Genomic DNA, 21,812 nt, shown 5'->3' on the forward strand with positions numbered 1-21,812 from the left:
TTTATATCAAAAAGCCCCAAATTACTCAAGAATACAAACCCTAGATTTCTAAATTTTTTGAAGTTTAAGGCTTCAAATCATGACAAATAGCATCAATCTAGATTATACAAGCATAATATACTAACAATTTAACTCTAATTAAGCTAGAAATCATCAAAATTAAATTAGGATAATTAATTATAATTATCACAAAAATTAGGAAATTTAGGAGTTTAGGGGTGAAATTTCTACCTTTTATAAAAAACTTCTGAACAAACGTATGATTATGGCGGATCATAGCACGAAATTTGGTTGATTTTGGTTGAAAAATGATAAAATTTAGGATGTTTGTGTGTGTGTTTTCGAGTTTGTGTGTGTGGGTGTTATGAGACAGAGAGCAGCTCATGCAGTTTATCTATATGAGCAGATCAGGGTGCCCATGCGATCGTATGGGTTTCCTTTGCAATCCCCATGCGATCGCATGGGGTGTTTTTTTTTGTTTTTTTTATATAAATCTTTAACTAATAAAAACAATTAATTAATTTTAAAATTTTAAAATTTTGTGTTCCTTTATATTTAGAATGAGGTCGTTTCGGTACGTTTACCTAGTTCGTCTTCAATTTCAAAACGACTATTTTAAAAGCAAAGATTTTTGGTTTTTTTTAATGTTTTTGGCATACTTTAGATCAATAAAATTAAAAAATAATGATAATAAAATTTCTCGTCCCTCCCTTAGGTAAAGCAATTTCGGTTTAACGACCTAGTCTTCAACTCACGACGAATTTTAAATATCAAATTTTTAACTTAATGAAATAAAGTAAATTTTTGTTTTTAAATTCACACCAAACTTAAATTTAAAATGCATATTAAAATTTCATATAAATATTAATAATATTTATACATTGGTTTTACAATAATATAGTTATATATTAATTTTAAAAACAAGGTAAAAATAAAAAATAAAAATCTTTTTGGTCTTTTATCCCACTTTAATCAATCAAATATTATCAAAATATACGTCCCTCTTTTGGGTAAAGTAATTTCGGGTATATTACCTAGTTTTACTCCTGACAAATTTTTGAAATATTTTAAATTGATTGATTAAAGATATTTATACCTTATGAATTAACGGTAAATTTCGCAGTGATGAATTAAATTTTTGTATGATATCAATAATTTCGGTTTCGCATACCTAATTTTATTGAATATCAATTTAATACTTTATAGCGAACGATTCAGCGTTTATTATCAAAAGGTTAAAAGCAATAAATAAAATAAAAACTGTACATACTTACCTGTGAGATAAAATTCTCAGAGACCTGCTTTAGTCGACTCATAGGAGAGTCGTTCGATTTGGTTTTCCATAGCTACATAGGCGTAACCTCGATTTTTCAATAACTTTTCTTCTAAACATATGAACGGTCCTTCTCTGCATAGAGTAACGAATTCAGAATTGGAATGTGTTTGATTGTTCGAACATTTCCCTTCGTGTGACCATTTTCCGCATTTATGACATCTTTCAAGGTGTCGTGCTCTTCTTTTTGTTGCGGATTTTGATTTTTCTTTACCAAAATGTGTCTTATTATGATTCTTCCTGATTTCTTTTCTCACTTCGTCCATTTTGCCTCTTATAAATGATACCAGTTCACTCGGGAAGATGTTATTATTACGTTTAGTAATCATAGCGTGCAGTAGTAGACCATGGTTAAAATCAAAGGAATTCTTCATCTCGTAAAACCTAAAAGAAATAAAAATTCAGAATGGAGGGAGAAGACTAGTTCTTTAGGGTCTGCTAGGGAAAGACCATTCGGATTCCATTTTTGAGAACTACACGAAAACAGAACATCTAACTCTAACAGAAATACAGGATTTTAAAACATTCGAATCTTCCCACACTTAGTTAGCTGTGGTGTCGAAATTGTGATTAACTTCATCTTCAACTTCCATTGGATTATCTATGTAATGTTTAACTCTGTGACCATTAACCTTAAATTCAATCCCATTTGAATTTATTAATTCTACTATTCCGTACGGGAAAACTCTTTTGACTATGAATGGTCCAGACCATCTTGATTTCAATTTTCCAGGAAATAGCTTGAATCGTGAATTGAAAAGAAGAACTCGGTCTCCTTCCTTAAATTCTTTTGAACTTCTGATTCTTTTATCATGCCATTTCTTCGTTCTTTCTTTATAGATTAACGAATTTTCATATGCTTCATGTCTTAATTCTTCTAATTCGTTTAGTTGACTTAACCATTGATAGTTTGAGCAGAGTGTATATAATACTATTAAATTTTAGCAGGAAATACTATTAAATACGATACAATTTTACACAAGATATTTATTTATTTAGAGAATGGATATACTTAAACCTTGCTACAACACTTATAGGCAGTGTACCTAATCGTACAGTAGTGTAGTTTTTAGTAAGTCCGGTTCGTTCCACAGGGAAAATCTTTAAACAAAGCTTAACGCTATATTAGTTTACTTTTGTAAAAATACAAATATATATATATAAGTAATATTATTATTATAAAGGGGGGTTTTTACCGTTTAATGACCGGTTTGTCGATTTTAAAACTTTAGTCGCAGTTAAAACCAAATGTAAAATAATAAATACAAGACTTAATTTAAAGCGTAAAGTAAATAACGATAATGAAATTGCGATTAATAAAAATGCGATAAAATAAACTTGCGATAATTAAAAAGTACGATAATTAAAAGTGCAATTAAATACAATAACAATAAAAATGCGATAATTAGAAGTGCAATTAAATATAAATTAAAGGAAATTAAATATGAAATAAAAGAATTATGCTTATTTAAACTTCCGTAATCATGATGTTTGACGTGTTGATTTTAGTTTTATGCCCATGGGTTAATTGTCCTTTGTCCTGGATTATTTAATATGTCCGTCTGGTTTTTGTCCATAACAGTCCATCATTCATAAATATAAAGTGCGAGTGTCCTCGTCAAATTATCCTTATACCCGAAGTTAAATATTCCAACTAATTGGGGACTTAAACTGTAACAAGATTTTAATACTTTGTTTAATAATTACACTAGGATGTCGACTGAGTGTAACCCAAGGTTTTAATATTTTGTTATCAATTATACCAAGTGTCCTTGTACATAATTTCACCCCTGTTTTAATTATTCTAGTGGCTATTAATCCATTCCCGTGTCCGGTTAAATGAACGATTATTCGTACATATAAATACCCCGCCCATCGTGTCCGATCGAGTGTATATGGTAATTTATAGGGACGCCCAATTGTAAATCTTTATATTAACATTAACAAACTATCATTTAGTTAAACAAATATAAAGCCCATTAATAGCCCATAGTCTAATTTCCACAAGTGTCGTTCCTTTGTCCAAACCCCAATTATGGTACAAAGCCCAATTACCCAATTTTAGTAATTAGCCCAACATTATGATTACTTCGGATTAAATAAGCATAATAATAACTTAGCTACGAGACATTAAATTAAAAAGGTTGAACATAACTTACAATGATTAAAAATAGCGTAGCGTTACACGGACAGAATTTCGACTTACACCCTTACAACATTCGCTAACATACCCTTATTATTAGGATTAAAATTAAAATTAAAATTAAAATTAAAATATAAATATAAATATTTACGTATAGATATAGAGAGGATGGATATATATGTTGGTTTTTGCGATCAGAATTCGTTTGCTTTTATAGGGAGTTTCAGAATTTGGGGCTCTGCGACTCGCGGCCCTTTTTGCCTTCAAACTCCGCGAGTCGCGGAGTTTGTAAATACAGCTCACTCCATTTTGGCTCTTTGTTTACCGACGGTTTATTATATAAATATAATATATATATAATTTATACAATTAATTATATATTATATTATATTTATATACATAGTTAACTTGTAATTTTTAGTCCGTTGCATCGAGCGTTGAGAGTTGACTCTGGTCCCGGTTCCAGATTTTCGAATGTCCTTGCGTACAATTTAATATCTTGTACTTTGAGTTTTGAATATTGTACTCTTGTAATTTCGAGACGTTTCTTATCAATAATTGGAACCTCTTTGATTGTCTTTTGTACTTTTGAGCTTTTTGGTCGTTTGCATCTTCAATTCGTCGAATCTGTCTTTTGTCTTCACCTTTTATTATTTAAACGAATATCACTTGTAAATAGAACAATTGCAACTAAAAGCTTGTCTTTCTTGAGGAATAATGCTATGAAATATATGTTCGTTTTTAGCATTATCAAATATTCCCACACTTAAGCGTTGCTTGTCCTCAAGCAATATCGTCTTGAAATACTAGAATCACTTCTTTATTCTTCACACTTTGTACATCAGTGATTTCTATACGGCGGTATAAACAATGGTAGTAACGATATGGTTTACAGTCCCACATGACTATAAAAATTTTAGATCCATTAAGGAAATTGGATCTTTATGAAAACATTTGATCTTTTGAAAATTAAATCTAGTTTTTACCCTAGATAAGTTTTTCGGAATAACCCTTTACCGGTGTTTGCAAAATATTTTTGTGGGTTTGGTGGGTTTCAGATTTGAAAATTTTAGCTCAAAACTTGCGGTTTTGAGTCACCCACTTGCTAACCTTGTATTTGGAAAGCAACACGTCCAGTTTACTTGTCCCGTATATTACCTTTCGGTAAACTACCGTCAGGTTGTAAAGGAAAGCGTTGAACAAGCAACTGTTAAGGCAATGTCCCCTGACATGCTTTTAATTATGGTCTATAACGTGTTGGACGCAATTACTATCCTTGGTAGGAGCAATAGTAAAGCTCACCCTTATCATTTTTCGGTCTGGCACAAGGTCCTGTCTTTGACCACTATGCAACCACCGTTCTTACGGTTGACACCCGATTTAGTTCAGGTGACCTAATGAATTCCAGGTGAATTCCTAGGATTTTACGTTCAATGGTAATGAACGCATTGAAAATAGGGTTTTCAGAAAATAAATCGGTTTGTAATTTTGATCAAAATATTTTCTCGTTCAAGCTCGAGTTTAGATATCATTGAATTCCATGAGTTTGTAATTCTCAATCTTTAAGGTCAATCTCAAGGATTGAGTAATATCAGGCTTAAAAGCTGATTTTTGATCTTTTAAGGAGATTATCCTTTCTGGGGATCTGATTCATTAGTCTTATCCAGCTAATTTGCATGGTGCCCCCCATTTTACGAGATAAATCCTTCTCATGGTTAGGATAAATCTGACCACTTGGCGACCCTGTTTAATGCTGAGGTCCGTGGATTTCCTGCTGATTTTAGTGATGACTTTTCTAGATTTTTCGTCAACCTACAGCTGGTCTGGACGACAACTTCTTGACCTAAATCAAGAAGCGCGTGTCTTTTTTGGAAGACTTTACTTCCTTTTAATGATGGAATTGATTCATCGTGTAGATCCATCTTTCTTACAGTAAATCAGGTAAAACTTTTTAGTTTAGTCCAAAGCAAAAGTATTTTCAGTTATTTGTACAAAAATATGTGATATATGTTTTGAATAACTTGGAGAATTTTCCCACACTTGGCTTTTATTTTCCTTTTTATTGTCCTCTATTCCATTTTAAATGAATTTTAACATTTTTGTTTGTTTCTCAATTTATGTCCTTTCCGAGGTTACAATAATTTCGGTGTTAAAACCTAGTTTTATCGTTCATAAATATGTATAAACATGATTTTGAGTTCATTTAATTGAAAATTTTGAAAAATTTTACTAGAATTGGGTAGTCAGTATATAAGACTAGGGCTGTTCTTTATTATCAGAGAGCACTAGATTCTAATACAACTACTGCTTTACTAGTATTTTTAATGGTAACCCAGTGTTTAAGATAAAAATTTTAAAATCCGAATGAATTTAACCCCTTCCCACACTTAAGATCTTGAAATGCCCTCATTTGCAAGAAATCAGTAACAATTTAAATTATTGAGGGTGATTTGTGTGAAAATGATTAAATTTTACCAAAGTTTCCAAATATATTGGCGTTTGTTTGCTGAATGATAAATGGTGCACATCATTTGTTCATTCCGTCTTGTTGTTATTTCACATATATTTTGCATCTTGTCGTCAAAATTAGTTGCTTTTGCTGAACTTAATGCCAGTCTTTGAAAATGCGTTGTTTTACCCTGTTGTGTACATAAGATAAACTGCAAACATATATACATATTTTTGAAGTTTGGTATATTACCCCACATTCAAAAAAAATTTATTAAAATCTAAGAATAAAAGTTAGAAAATTATAAAAACTATTACAATATTAACATAAGTATTAAACGTATCAATATTACAACTTACAAAATAAATAAAACTAAATAGACTAGGGATGATACTGATACCAATAGGGGTTCCATGCATAACCATAGGTGCTATAAAATGCTTCGGCTGGGTTATACGTAGGATACGGTGGTTGAATCTCTATAGACCAGGGAGGGAATATGGGCTTTGGAGTAGGAATATAGTTTCTACCTATATGTTGGCAATAAGCTATGATTTGGTTTTGATGAACTTGCCAATCTTCAAATGCTCTTTGTCTAGCATTTTCGTACTCCTGTGAAGCTATAAACCTTTGCATTTATTGCATTTCATTTCCCCCTCCTACATTACCTTGTTGTTGGTTTCTCTCAACCTGTGGATGTCTACCATGGTATCGTACTGCGGCGTTATTTTCGCCTCTTCAAAACTTTCACACCATGGTATACATTTAAACCTATTGTATCGCGGGGTTCTGGTTCTTCGACTAATAATCCCCCCCGACTTATATCCATACCAAGATATTCAGCAATCAAAGTAATAAATATACCACCTCCTATTATGCTATGCGGTCTCATCCCCCTAACCATAGCTGATAAATAATAACCCACACAATAAGGTATACTTACAGCGCTTTGTGGGTCTCGAATACACATATGGTAAAACAAATCCTGTTCATTTACCTTTTCCTTATTCTTACCTCTTTGTGTAATCGAATTAGCTAAAAACCTATGAATTACTCTTAATTCAGCTCTATCTATATCCAAATAAGAGTAATTTCCCCCTTTGAATCGGTGATGGCTTGTCATTTGACTCCATACACCATGTGTATCAAAATTTTCATCTATCTTTCTACCATTTAGTATCAACCCTCTACAATCGGCAGATGCTAACTCCTCAGGCGTATATATACGTAAAGCCTGAGCCAGGTCTAGTAAAGACATGTGGCGCATCGAACCTCTTAACAAAAATCTAATAAAAGATCGATCGGTTAAACTAGCTACCCGATCATTTTATTCTATACTACACAACAATTCTTCACACCATACTTTATATACAGGTCTACGCATGGTGAATAAACGTACCCAGTCATTAAAAGTAGAATTACCATACCTCTGTGCAAGTAATTCCCTAATTGGCCCGGCCAATTCTACAGCTTCTAATGGTCCCCATTCTATGACCCTAGGTACCTCAACAACTTTAGAATGAAGAGTATGCAAACCCCTTTGGTATTTTGGATAATCTATCCAAAGTCTGTCAAATCTCAGGTTCGGGTGCAAATCTTCCAAGTGCATATCAGAAAATGTCATGACTGGATGAGGTATATCTTGTTTGTAGAAGTTATCCACCTCCTGTTGTTCCGCATTCTCAGCAGGAGCATTGCGAGCTTGGGATGAAGATTCACCCCTTTCAGTCTGCAAAACACATCAAACACAATTTTTGTGCATCCAAATATGCATTAGTGTCAGCAAAATCATCAATCAAAATAATTACAATGACATGATCAATTTATATCAAACTTAAGATCATTTTCATATTTTTATCAAATCTACACTTTTTCAAATAAGCATATAAAAAAATGTTCGCCAAGTTCATAAGCATTTAACTCAAATAACATGTCAAAATAATCATTACTAGCAATTAAACAAGTTTCAAATGGCATTATCTTTCAAAAATCAAGTTCATGAATTTTAGACTTGAAAAAGTCCACTTTAATTCTCAAAATCATGTTTAGGCTCAAAGTTTGGATCATTTAACTACCTAAACATGTTACACTACTTAATTTAGCAACAATTCATGACAAAAATCGGTCATAACCTGTTTATATCAAAAAGCCCCAAATTTGCTCAAGAACACAAACCCTAGATTACTCAAAATTTGAAGTTTAAGACTTCTAATCATGTTAAATAGCATCAATCTAGGTTATACAAGCATAATACATAAACAATTTAAGCATAATTACACTAAAAAGCATCAAAATCAAATTGGGGAAAAATTGCTCAAGAACACTAATTTTCGGAATAAATGGTGTTTAGGTGTAGAAATTTACCATTTTTCTTGAGTAATTCCTTGATAGCATCCTTTTCAACATGATTTTAGTAAAAGATTTGATGATTAACGGTTAAAAATTGTGATTTTGGTGGTGTTTTTGCGGGTTTTTTCGGCAGTATTTTCGCAGTTTTTTCTGTGTTGTGGGTTGGGGACTGATCAGTTATGCGTTTATATTTTTTTTCTGGATTTTAGGAACTCCGTGAGTCGCGGTTTATTACCCTTCAAACTCCGCGACTCGCGAAGTTTTTTTTTTTTTTTTTTTTTTAATAATATCTTATACTAATTAAAACAATTAAGTAATTAATTTTAAATTTTTGTTTCCCTTGTTATTTAGGACGAGGTCGTTTCGGATCGATGTCCTAGTCCGTCTTTCGACAAAATTTTAAAATTTGTCAAATCAAAGCGCGGTTTTTAAAAGTAAAGATTTTTGGGGTTTTTTTTTTTTGGCTTACTTTAATTCAATAAGATTAAAAATAATGATAATAAAAGTTCTCGTCCCTCCCTTGGGTAAAGCAATTTCGGTTTTACGACCTAGTCTTCAACTTACGACGAATTTTAAAAATCATATTTTTAACTTAATGAGATAAAGTAAATTTTTGTTTTTAAATTCACACAACTTAAATATAAAATTCAAAATTATTATTAAAAATTCACACCAAACTTAAAATTTGAAATGCATAAAATTAAAAATTCTTATTTTTAAAAATTAAAAATTCACACCAAACTTAATTTAAAAATTCATATTATAAATTCATACCAAACTTATATTAATTTTTCAAATATTTACAATTTTAAATATATTGATTTTATAAAGTTTACAATATTAATTTAAGATTTATATATTAATTTTAAAAACATGGTAAAAATAAAATTAAAAATCTTTTTGGCTTTTTATCCCACTTTAATCAATCAAATATTATCAAAAATATGCGCCCCTCTTTTCGGTAAAGTAATTTCAGTTCCATGACCTAATTTAACTCATGACGAATTTTTGAAATATTTTGGGTTGATTGATTAAAGATATTTATACCTTAAGAATAAACGTTAAATTTCGCAGTGATGTAATAAATTTTTGAATGATATCAATAATTTCGGTCGCCAAACCTAATTTTATTCAATACCAATTTAATACTTTATAGCGAACAAATTAGCGTTTATTATCAAAAGGTTAAAAATAAAAATAAAAAAATAAAAACTGTACAAACATACCTGTGAAATAGATTTCTTAGTTATATGATCTATCCCATTCATAAGATAGTCGGTTTAATTGGTTTTCCATGGCTACATAGGCGTAACCTCGAGCATTCAGTGTCTTTTCTTCTAAACATATGAACGGTCCGTCTCTGCATAAAGTAACAAATTCGGTATTTGAATAGGTTTGATTATTTGAACATTTACCTCCATGTGACCATTTTCCGCATTTGTGACATCTTTCTAGGTGTCGTGCTCTTCTTTTCGCTGCGGATTTTGATTTTCCTTTACCAAATTGTAACTTATTATCTTCGCATCTGGATTCTTTTCTAACTCCGTCCAATCTTTCTCTGATTACTGATACTATTTCACTTGGTAGTGTGTCATTATTACGTTTAGTGATAAAAGCATGTAGCATTAGACCATGGTTTAGTTCACAGGCAGTCTTCATTTCCTAAAAAAAATAAAAATTCAGAATGGGGGGAGAAGACTAGTTCTTTAGGGTCTGCTAGGGAAAGACCATTCGGGTTCCATTTTCGAGAACTACACCAAAACAGACAATCTAACTCTAACAGAAATACATATTATCCTTTAAAGACTTGAATCTCCCCACACTTAGTTAGCTGTGGTGTCGAAATTGTGATTAACTTCGTTGTCGACTTCCATCGGACTATCTATGTAGTGTTTAACTCTGTGACCATTAACTTTAAATTCAATCCCATTTGAATTTATTAATTCTATCGTTCCGTATGGGAAAACTCTTTTGACTATGAATGGTCCAGACCATCTTGATTTCAATTTTCCAGGAAATAGCTTGAATCGTGAATTGAAAAGAAGAACTCTGTCTCCTTCTTTAAATTCTTTTGAACTTCTGATTCTTTTATCATGCCATTTCTTCTTCTTTCTTTATAGATTAACGAATTTTCGTATGCTTCATGTCTTAATTCTTCTAATTCGTTTAGTTGACTTAATCGTAGAGGTTCGGCTTCATGCAAATCAAGATTACATGTCTTCAAAGCCCAAAATGCTTTGTGTTCAATTTCTACTGGAAGATGACATGCTTTTCCATAAACAAGTCTAAAAGGTGTGGTTCCAATTGGAGTTTTGTAGGCTGTTCTAAAAGCCCAGAGTTCATCCTCCAATTTAATGGACCATTCCTTCGGATTTGATCCTACGGTTTTCTCTAGAATACGTTTTAAAGCTCGGTTGGTATTTTCAACTTGTCCACTTGTTTGTGGATGATATGCGGTGGAGATTTTATGAGTTACTCCATATCTTTTAAGAACTTTCTCAAGTTGATTATTACAGAAATGAGTACCCCGATCACTTATTAAAGCTTTCGGTGTTCCAAACCTTGCAAAAAGACGTTTTAAAAAGTTGACTACAACTCGTGCATCGTTAGTTGGGAGAGCTTGTGCTTCCGCCCATTTAGATACATAATCAATGGCTACGAGTATATATAGATTATTATGAGATTTTGGAAATGGACCCATAAAGTCAATACCCCAAATGTCAAATACTTCACATACTTGGATGACATTTTGTGGCATTTCATCACGTTGACTTATTTTTCCGGCCCTTTAACAAGCATCATAGGATTTGCAAAGAAGGTGTGCGTCTTTGTAAATTGTAGGCCAATAGAATCCAGCATCATAAACTTTTCTTGCTGTTAGTTGAGGCCCATAATGCCCTCCTGTTGTTCCTGTGTGACAATGGTTTAATATTTTACTAGCTTCATCTCCAAATACACATATTATTCCATCGGGACATCTTTTAAACAGATGTGGATCTTCCCAAAAATAGTGTTTTATATCACTGAAGAATTTCTTTCGTCTTTGGTACGATAATCCTTTTTCAAGGAATCCACAAACTAAGTAGTTTGCATAGTCTGCAAACCATGGAATTTCTTTATAATCTATCTTCAATAGATATTCATCAGGAAAGTTGTCTTGTATGGCCGATTCATTTAGAACTTCTAATTCGGGATTTTCAAGACGAGAAAGATGATCAGCGGCGAGATTTTCTGCTCCTCTTTTATCTCGGATTTCAATATCAAACTCTTGTAAGAGTAAGATCCAACGGATTAATCTTGGTTTAGCATCTTGTTTTGAAAATAGGTATCTAAGAGCAGAATGGTCGGTATAGACCACCGTTTTTGCTAGAACAAGATATGATCGAAATTTGTCAAAAGAAAAGACAATAGCAAGGAGTTCTTTTTCAGTAGTTGTATAGTTCGTTTGTGCTCCTTGTAACGTCTTACTAGCATAATATATAGGTTGAAATCGTTTTTCAATCCTTTGTCCTAAAACGGCTCCCATTGCAAAATCACTTGCATCGCACATTAGTTCAAATGGTAGATTCCAATTTGGTGTTCTCATGATCGGCGCATTAGTGAGTTTCTCTTTAAGAATATTAAAAGATTTGAAGCATTCATCTGAAAAGATGAATGGAGCATCCTTTTCTAGGAGTTTATTCATAGGAGTGGCAATTTTAGAAAAATCTTTTATGAAACGTTGGTAAAAACCGGCATGCCCTAGAAAACTCCTAACTCCTCTAACATTGGTGGGATGTGGAAGTTTAGCAATTACATCTACTCTAGCTCTATCCACTTCAATTCCTTCTTTTGAAATTTTATGACCAAGAACGATGCCTTCTTTAACCATGAAATGACATTTCTCCCAATTAAGTACTAGATTTGATTGTTCGCATCTAATAAGCATTCGTTCCAGATTAACTAGACATGATTCAAATGTATCACCGAAGACTGAAAAGTCATCCATGAAAACTTCCATGCATTCTTCTATGAAAAATCGCCATCATACACCTTTGAAAGGTTGCAGTGGCGTTGCAAAGTCCAAATGGCATGCGTTTGTAAGCAAAAGTACCATAAGGGCACGTGAATGTGGTTTTATCTTGATCTTCGGGTGCTATTGGAATTTGAAAATATCCGGAAAATCCATCTAGAAAACAATAGTAACTATTTCCGGCTAATCTTTCCAACATTTGATCAATGAAAGGTAAGGGAAAGTGATCTTTTCTGGTGGCGTCATTTAATTTTCTATAATCAATACACACACGCCATCCTGTTACAGTTCTAGTAGGAATAAGCTCATTTTTTTCATTTGTAATGACAGTCATGCCACCCTTCTTAGGCACGCATTGAACTGGGCTTACCCATGGACTATCAGAAATTGGATAAATTAAACCTGCATCTAGCAGTTTAATAATCTCTTTCTTAACTACATCTTGCATATTAGGATTTAGTCTTCGTTGGCGTTGCACATACGTTTTATGACCTTCTTCCATAAGGATTTTATGTGTGCAATACGAAGGACTTATTCCTTTAATATCATGAATCTTCCATGCAATGGCTGGTTTATGAGCTTTCAACACAGAAATGAGTTGTGATTTCTCATTTTTAGTAAGAGAAGACGATATTATTACAGGTAATTCAGATTCACCATGTAAATAAGCGTATTCCAAATGGTTTGGAAGTGGCTTTAACTCTAATTTCGGAGGTTCTTCTATCGATGATTTGTATCGATATCTGTCTTCTTCTTTTAGCATTTGAATTTCTTCTGTTGTTGGTTCATATCCATTAGCTATAAGTGTAGCTAACATTTCAGCTTCATCAATTGGTTCATTACCTTCTCCTAAAGAACATTCTCCTGTTCCTTGTAATTCTAGAAATTCTTCTAATAATTATGCATGTGCATCTATAGTTTGAATATAATAACATGTATCATCTGCAGATTGCGGTTGTTGCATTACTCTATCAACTGAAAAGGTAACACTCTCGTCCTCTATAATTAGGGTCAGTTTCTTACCGAACACGTCTATCATTGCTTTAGCCGTATTTAAGAATGGACTTCCTAATATGAGAGGAACTTGAGAATCTTCTTCCATGTCCAGAACAACAAAATCTACTGGAAATACTAAAGTACCAACTTTAACTAGCATGTTCTCCATTATCCCTCTAGGATATTTTATTGATCTATCGGCTAGTTGTATGCTTATTCTGGTTGGTTTCAATTCTCCAAGGTCTAGTTTAGTGTATAGTGAATACGACATTAGATTTATACTAGCACCTAAGTCTGCCAATGCTTCTATTGAACTAAGACTACCCAGAAAACATGGAATTGTGAAACTTCCTGGATCAGATAATTTTTCTGGTATCTTATTCAACAGCACTGCTGAACAATTAGCATTCATAGTAACAGCCGAGAGTTCTTCCATTTTCTTTCTATTTGAGATTAGATCTTTCAAGAATTTAGAATATCTAGGCATTCCTGAAATCACATCAATGAAAGGAAGATTTACATTTATCTGTTTAAACATATCCAAGAATTTGGATTGCTCGGCTTCAAGTTTCTCTTTCTTCATTTTACTCGGGTAAGGAAGTGGTGGTTGGTATGGTTTAACATAAGGTTTAGCCTTAACTGTGTTATCTTCATTAACCTTTTCAACTACCGGTTCTTTTTCCTTATCTTGATTAGGTTGGGGTTCTTGTGGAGTAGGCATAGCTTCATCAGAAGTTACAGGTATTTCAGGTGGTTTAAGTGTTGTACCACTTCTTGTGGTAATGGCTTTAGCTGTTTCATTCCGGGGGTTAGCATTTGTATCACTAGGTAGACTTCTCGGTTTTCTTTCACCTATTAACCTTGCTAGGTTACTTACTTCTTGTTCCAGATTTTGAATAGAAGCTTGTTGATTTCTAAATGCTTGAGCATTTTGTTCATTAGTTTGTTTCTGAGATGTGAAAAATTGCGTTTGAGTTTCAACTAGCTTCGTCATCATATCTTCTAAATTTGGATTTTTATCATCGGTTTGTTGTGGTGGTTTGTTTTAAAAATTAGGTCTTTGCTGATTGTAATTATTATTGGATACTTGTTGATTGCTAGGACCTTGTTGGTTGTTGTATGGAATATTTCTGTTATAATTCTGGTTTTGATTGTAAATCGGTCTTGGCGGTTGATAATTATTCTGATAATTATTTCCAGGTCTTTGGTTTATGTATGAAATATTCTCTCTTTGTTCCATTGTTAATTCAATACTGAGACAGTCTTTTATCAAATGTGGTCCTCCACACTGCTCACAACTAATTCGTATTGAGTGAATATCTTTAGTCATCTTTTCCATTCGTCTCTCGACAGCATCTATCTTTGCAGAAATGGAATCTAAGTCATGGCTAGAATCGGCTCTAGCTGCTTTAGATGATCTAACGATATCTTTTTCTTGGTGCCACTCATGTGAGTGGGAAGCAGTGTTATCAATAATTTTGTAAGCATCAGTTTCGGTTTTCTTCATAATAGAACCACCAGCTGCTATATCTATGTCTTTCCTTGTAGTGATGTCGCATCCTTGGTAGAATATTTGTACTATTTGACAGGTGTCTAAACCATGTTGCGGACATCCTCTTAATAACTTTCCAAATCTAGTCCACGCCTCATATAGAGTTTCATTCGGCTTCTGTGTGAACGTAACAATTTCTCCTTGAAGTCTTACGGCTTTAGATGCAGGAAAGAATTGTTTAAGAAATTTTTCAACTAAAACGTCCCATGTATCAATCGCCCCTTCAGGTAACGATTCCAACCAATCTTTGGCTTCTCCCTTTAAAGTCCAGGGAAATAACATGAGATATATCTGTTCATCCTCCACTTCTCGGATTTTAAATAGTGTGCAGATCCTATTAAAGTACGTAGATGTTCATTTGGATCTTCCTTCGGCGCACCACTAAATTGGCATTGATTAATCACCATGTGTAGAATTTGTCCTTTGATTTCATAATCTGGCGCATTAATGTCTGGATGAGTAATTGCGTGACCTTGGCCAGTGCGTTTAGCTCTCATTCTGTCTTCCATACTTAAAGGTTCTGTTACTTCCATAATTGAATTTGTTGAATCGGAATCACTAGAGGATTCTGATTTTATGGTTCGTTCCTCAACAATCTCTGTTTGAATGTTTGGTGGTTCCGGAGGAAAATTTAATGGTTCAGGATCTACGAATCGTTCCTGAATATTCTCCGGATTCTCAATTGTGAGGTCGGGTTCAAAAAATGGATTATCGGAAATTTGAACTGGAGTACTTGGTCGACTGGATGACGATTCTAAAGAAAAATCAACGGTGGTAATATTTGCTAAATGTCTTGATCTAGTTACAGGTGGTGAACGTACAAAAGGTGGTGAACGTCTTGCTCGGTGCATTCACTGAATATCCTATTAGTTTTTAAAAGGAAAGAAAAATTATAATAAGTTATCCAATCAATAGACTTTTCTGATTTTGCCCACGTTTCGAATAGCCAAAAGATGCAGCAGAGGGGCAGGATTCGTTTGGTCTCAATATAATTGAGGACTGTTTGGCTCCAATAACCCGGTCCACGTACAAATCCAACTATTACTACGAACCAGAAAATTTTGATGTCTATCAATTTAACCACTTAAAATAAATTTTCGTAATTTTAAGAAATTTAGATAAGAAGTAGAATAAAAATCTATGTCCTAAAACTAGAATAGCGAGAAATAAGAAAGAAAAAGAGTTCGTCGAAAAAGGTCGAAAAAGAAAAATGGTTGAAAAATAAAAGGTGACGGAAAAATAAAAGAAACTTATAAAACTTAAAAACACTTGACTAACCTAACCTTATTACTACAACTAACTTAAAATTATAATCGCAAATTGAGATTACTAATTGGAATGATAATTGATACATAGGTAAAAGTCGTCTAAAAATATTAAAGCTTACAGGAAAAACTAAATCCCAAATGGAAATAACTTAAAAAGAAACTAAAACTTAAAAAGGCGTCGCAAAATTCTAAAGCACCTAAATCTTAGTCTAAAGAAAAAGCACTTAAGGAATTCTACGGCAAAGCCTAAAAATCTAGAAGTAAAAATAACTATGGCAAAAACTAAGTTTAAAACTAAATATGAGCTAAAAATACAAATATTACGCTAAAACGATTAAAAAGGGACAAAATATAAAAATATACAAAAAGTTGTAAAAAGTTACAAATTTTTATAAAAATATTATTTTTATATTATTTTATAAAAGCATTAATTTTTATATATTAAAACTAATTATAATTAATTATACTAATTAAATTAAAACTTAAACTAAATTATAATAATAATTAAACTAATTAGGGTTAAAATAATAATAATAATTAATTACTCCTAATTAAATGCAGATTAGGGTTTCTGTCGGTGTCAGAGTGGCTCCGCGAGTCGCGGTATTCGAGGCTGCAAACTTCGCGAGTCGCGGAGTTCCAGAATTCAACTCAGGTACAGTTTTTTTTTATTCGACGTTTTTTTTTCTGTTTTATATTTTTTGTTTTCAAATCTAAAATATTTATATAATAAAAACTTATATTTTAAAAATTAGAATAAAAATAGAACTACTTTATAATTTTATAAATAAAAATCTTAAAACTAGATTTATATATATATATTTTTTTTATATGTTTTAAATAAAAACAAAATACTTAAATAAAACTTATATAAAAATAAAGAAACTTTATAAAACTTAAATATTTAATAAAATCTTAAAAATACTTATTTTTTTGTTTTTCTTTTTATATTTTCAAATATTTAAAACGTATTTTTATAAAAACGAATTTTAATAAAAGTAAACTAAAATTTTTTTAATTAATTAATTAGCGTTGCGCTTCCGGCTTTTAAGCTAAATTGTCCCCGGCAGCGGCGCCAAAAATACTTGATAGTTTGAGCAGAGTGTATATAATACTATTAAATTTTAGGAGAAAATACTATTAAATACGATACAATTTTACACAAGATATTTATTTATTTAGAGAATGGATATACTTAAACCTTGCTACAACACTTATAGGCAGTGTACCTAATCGTACAGTAGTGTAGTTTTTAGTAAGTCCGGTTCGTTCCACAGGGAAAATCTTTAAACAAAGCTTAACGCTATATTAGTTTACTTTTGTAAAAATACAAATATATATATAAGTAATATTATTATTATAAAGGGGGGTTTTTACCGTTTAATGACCGGTTTGTCGATTTTAAAACTTTAGTCGCAGTTAAAACCAAACGTAAAATAATAAATACAAGACTTAATTTAAAGTGTAAAGTAAATAACGATAATGAAATTGCGATTAATAAAAATGCGATAAAATAAACTTGCGATAATTAAAAAGTACGATAATTAAAAGTGAAATTAAATACAATAACAATAAAAATGCGATAATTAGAAGTGCAATTAAATATAAAATAAAGGAAATTAAATATGAAATAAAAGAATTATGCTTATTTAAACTTCCGTAATCATGATGTTTGACGTGTTGATTTTAGTTTTATGCCCATGGGTTAATTGTCCTTTGTCCTGGATTATTTAATATGTCCGTCTGGTTTTTGTCCATAACAGTCCATCAGTCATAAATATAAAGTGAGAGTGTCCTCGTCAAATTATCCTTATACCCGAAGTTAAATATTCCAACTAATTGGGGACTTAAACTGTAACAAGATTTTAATACTTTGTTTAATAATTACACCAGGATGTCGACTGAGTGTAACCCAAGGTTTTAATATTTTGTTATCAATTATACCAAGTGTCCTTGTACATAATTTCACCCCTGTTTTAATTATTCTAGTGGCTATTAATCCATTCCCGTATCCGGTTAAATGAACGATTATTCGTACATATAAATACCCCACCCATCGTGTCCGATCGAGTGTATATGGTAATTTATAGGGACGCCCAATTGTAAATCTTTATATTAACATTAACAAACTATCATTTAGTTAAACAAATATAAAGCCCATTAATAGCCCATAGTCTAATTTCCACAAGTGTCGTTCCTTTGTCCAAACCCCAATTATGGTACAAAGCCCAATTACCCAATTTTAGTAATTAGCCCAACATCATGATTACTTCGGATTAAATAAGCATAATAATAACTTAGCTACGAGACATTAAATTAAAAAGGTTGAACATAACTTACAATGATTAAAAATAGCGTAGCGTTACACGGACAGAATTTTGACTTACACCCTTACAACATTCGCTAACATACCCTTATTATTAGGATTAAAATTAAAATTAAAATTAAAATTAAAATATAAATATAAATATTTACGTATAGATATAGAGAGGATGGATATATATGTTGGTTTTTGCGATTAGAATTCGTTTGCTTTTATAGGGAGTTTCAGAATTTGGGGCTCCGCGACTCGCGGCCCTTTTTGCCTTCAAACTCCGCGAGTCGCGGAGTTTGTAAATACAGCTCACTCCATTTTGGCTCTTTGTTTACCGACGGTTTATTATATAAATATAATATATATATAATTTATATAATTAATTATATATTATATTATATTTATATACATAGTTAACTTGTAATTTTTAGTCCGTTGCGTCGAGCGTTGAGAGTTGACTCTGGTCCCGGTTCCGGATTTTCGAATGTCCTTGCGTACAATTTAATATCTTGTACTTTGCGTTTTGAATCTTGTACTCTTGTAATTTCGAGACGTTTCTTATCAATAATTGGAACCTCTTTGATTGTCTTTTGTACTTTTGAGCTTTTCGATCGTTTGCGTCTTCAATTCGTTGAATCTGTCTTTTGTCTTCACCTTTTATTATTTAAACGAATATCACTTGTAAATAGAACAATTGCAACTAAAAGCTTGTCTTTCTTGAGGAATAATGCTATGAAATATATGTTCGTTTTTAGCATTATCAACCATAGACGTCCAGCTTCATGTAAATCAAGATTACATGTCTTCAAAGCCCAAAATGCTTTGTGCTCAATTTCTACTGGAAGGTGACATGCTTTTCTGTAGACGATTTTAAAAGGTGTGGTTCCAATTGGAGTTTTGTTGGCTGTTCTAAAAGTCCAGAGTGCATCCTCCAATTTCGTGGACCATTCCTTCGGATTTGATCCTACGTTTTTCTCTAGAATATGTTTTAAAGCTCGGTTGGTATTTTCAACTTGTCCACTTGTTTGTGGATGATAAGCGGTTGAGATTTTATGAGTTACTCCATATCTTTTGAGAACTTTCTCAAGTTGATTATTACAGAAATGAGTATCCCGATCACTTATTAAAGCTTTCGGTGTTCTGAACCTTGCAAAAAGATGTTTTAAGAAGTTGACTACAACTCGTGCATTGTTATTTGGGAGAGCTTGTGCTTCCGCCCATTTAGATACATAATCAATGGCAACGAGAATGTAGAGATTATTATGAGATTTTGGAAATGGACCCATAAATTCAATACCCCAAACGTCAAATACTTCACATACTTGAATGACATTTTTTGGCATTTCATCACGTTGACTTATTTTTTCGGCCCTTTGACAAGCATCACAGAATTTACAAAGAAGGTGTGCGTCTTTGAAAATTGTAGGCCAATAGAATCCAGCATCATACACTTTTCTTGCTGTGAGTTGAGGCCCATAATGCCCAACTGTTGGTCCTGTGTGACAATGGTTTAAGATTTGACTAGCTTCTCCTCCGAATACACATCGGTGTATTATTCCATCGGGACAACTTTTGAATAAATGTGGATCTTCCCAAAAATAGTGTTTTATATCACTAAAGAATTTCTTTCGTTTTTGGTACGACAACCCTTTTTCAAGGAATCCACATACTAAGTAGTTTGCATAGTCTGCAAACCATGGAATTTTATTATAATCGATCTTCAATAGATATTCATCAGGAAAGTTGTCTTGTATAGCCGATTCATTTAGAACTTCTAATTCAGGATTTTCAAGGCTAGAAAGATGATCAGCTGCGAGATTTTCTGCTCCCTTTTTGTCTCGGATCTCAATATCGAACTCTTGTAAGAGTAAGATCCAACAGATTAATCGTGGTTTGGCATCTTGTTTTGAAAATAGGTATCTAAGAGCAGAATGATCAGTATAGACCACCTTTTTTGCTAGAACGAGATATGAACAAAATTTGTCAAAAGCAAAGACAATAGCAAGGAGTTCTTTTTCAGTAGTTGTGTAATTCGTTTGTGCTCCTTGTAACGTCTTACTAGCGTAATAGATAGGTTGAAATCGTTTTTCAATCCTTTGTCCTAAAACGGCTCCCATTGCAAAATCACTTGCATCGCACATGAGTTCAAATGGTAGATTCCAATTTGGAGTTATCATGATCGGCGCATTAGTGAGTTTTTCTTTAAGAATATTAAAAAATTTGATGCATTCATCCGAAAAGATGAATGGAGCATCCTTTTCTAGGAGTTTATTCATAGGAGTGGCAATTTTAGAAAAATCTTTCATGAAATGTCGGTAAAAACCGTCATGCCCTAGAAAACTCCTAACTCCTCTAACATTGGTGGGATGTGGAAGTTTAGCAATTACATCTACTTTAGCTCTATCCACTTCAATTCCTTCCTTTGAAATTTTATGACCAAGAACGATGCCTTCTTTAACCATGAAATGGCATTTCTCCCAATTAAGTACTAGATTTGATTACTCGCATCTAATAAGCATTCGTTCAAGATTAACTAGACATGTTTCAAAAGTATCACCGAAGACTGAAAAGTCATCCATGAAAACTTCCATGCATTCTTCTATCATGTCGTGAAAAATCGCCATCATGCACCTTTGAAAGGTTGAAGGGGCGTTGCAAAGTCCAAATGGCATGCGTTTGTAAGCAAAAGTACCATAAGGGCACATGAAGGTGATTTTCTCTTGGTCCTCGGGTGCGATTGGAATTTGAAAATATCCGGAGAAACCGTCAAGCGTATTCCAAATAGTTTGGAAGTGGCTTTAACTCTAATTTCGGAGGTTCTTCTATCGATGATTTGTATCGATATCTGTCTTCTTCTTTTAGCATTTGAATTTCTTCTGTTGTTGGTTCATATCCATTAGCTATAAGTGTAGCTAACATTTCAGCTTCATCAATTGGTTCAGTTCCTTCTCCTAAAGAACATTCTCCTATTCCTTGTAATTCTGGAAATTCTTGTAACAATTCTGCATGTGAATCTATAGTTTGAATATAATAACAAGTATCATCTGCAGAGTGCGGTTGTTGCATGGCTCTATCAATAGAAAAGGTAACACTCTCGTCCTCTATACTTAGGGTCAGTTTCTTACAAACCACGTCTATTATTACTTTAGCCGTATTTAAGAATGGTCTTCCTAATATAAGATGAACTCGAGAATCTTCTTTTATGTCCAGAATAACAAAGTCTACTGGAAATACTAAAGTACCAACTTTAACTAGCATGTTCTCCATTATCCCTCTAGGATATTTTACTGATCGATCGGCTAGTTGTATGCTTATTCGTGTTGGTTTCAATTCTCCAAGGTCTAGTTTAGCGTATAGTGAATACGACATTAAATTTATACTAGCACCTAAGTCTGC

The sequence above is a fragment of the Rutidosis leptorrhynchoides genome, chromosome 2 (assembly GCF_046630445.1).
Source record: "Rutidosis leptorrhynchoides isolate AG116_Rl617_1_P2 chromosome 2, CSIRO_AGI_Rlap_v1, whole genome shotgun sequence".
Lineage (NCBI taxonomy): Eukaryota > Viridiplantae > Streptophyta > Magnoliopsida > Asterales > Asteraceae > Rutidosis > Rutidosis leptorrhynchoides.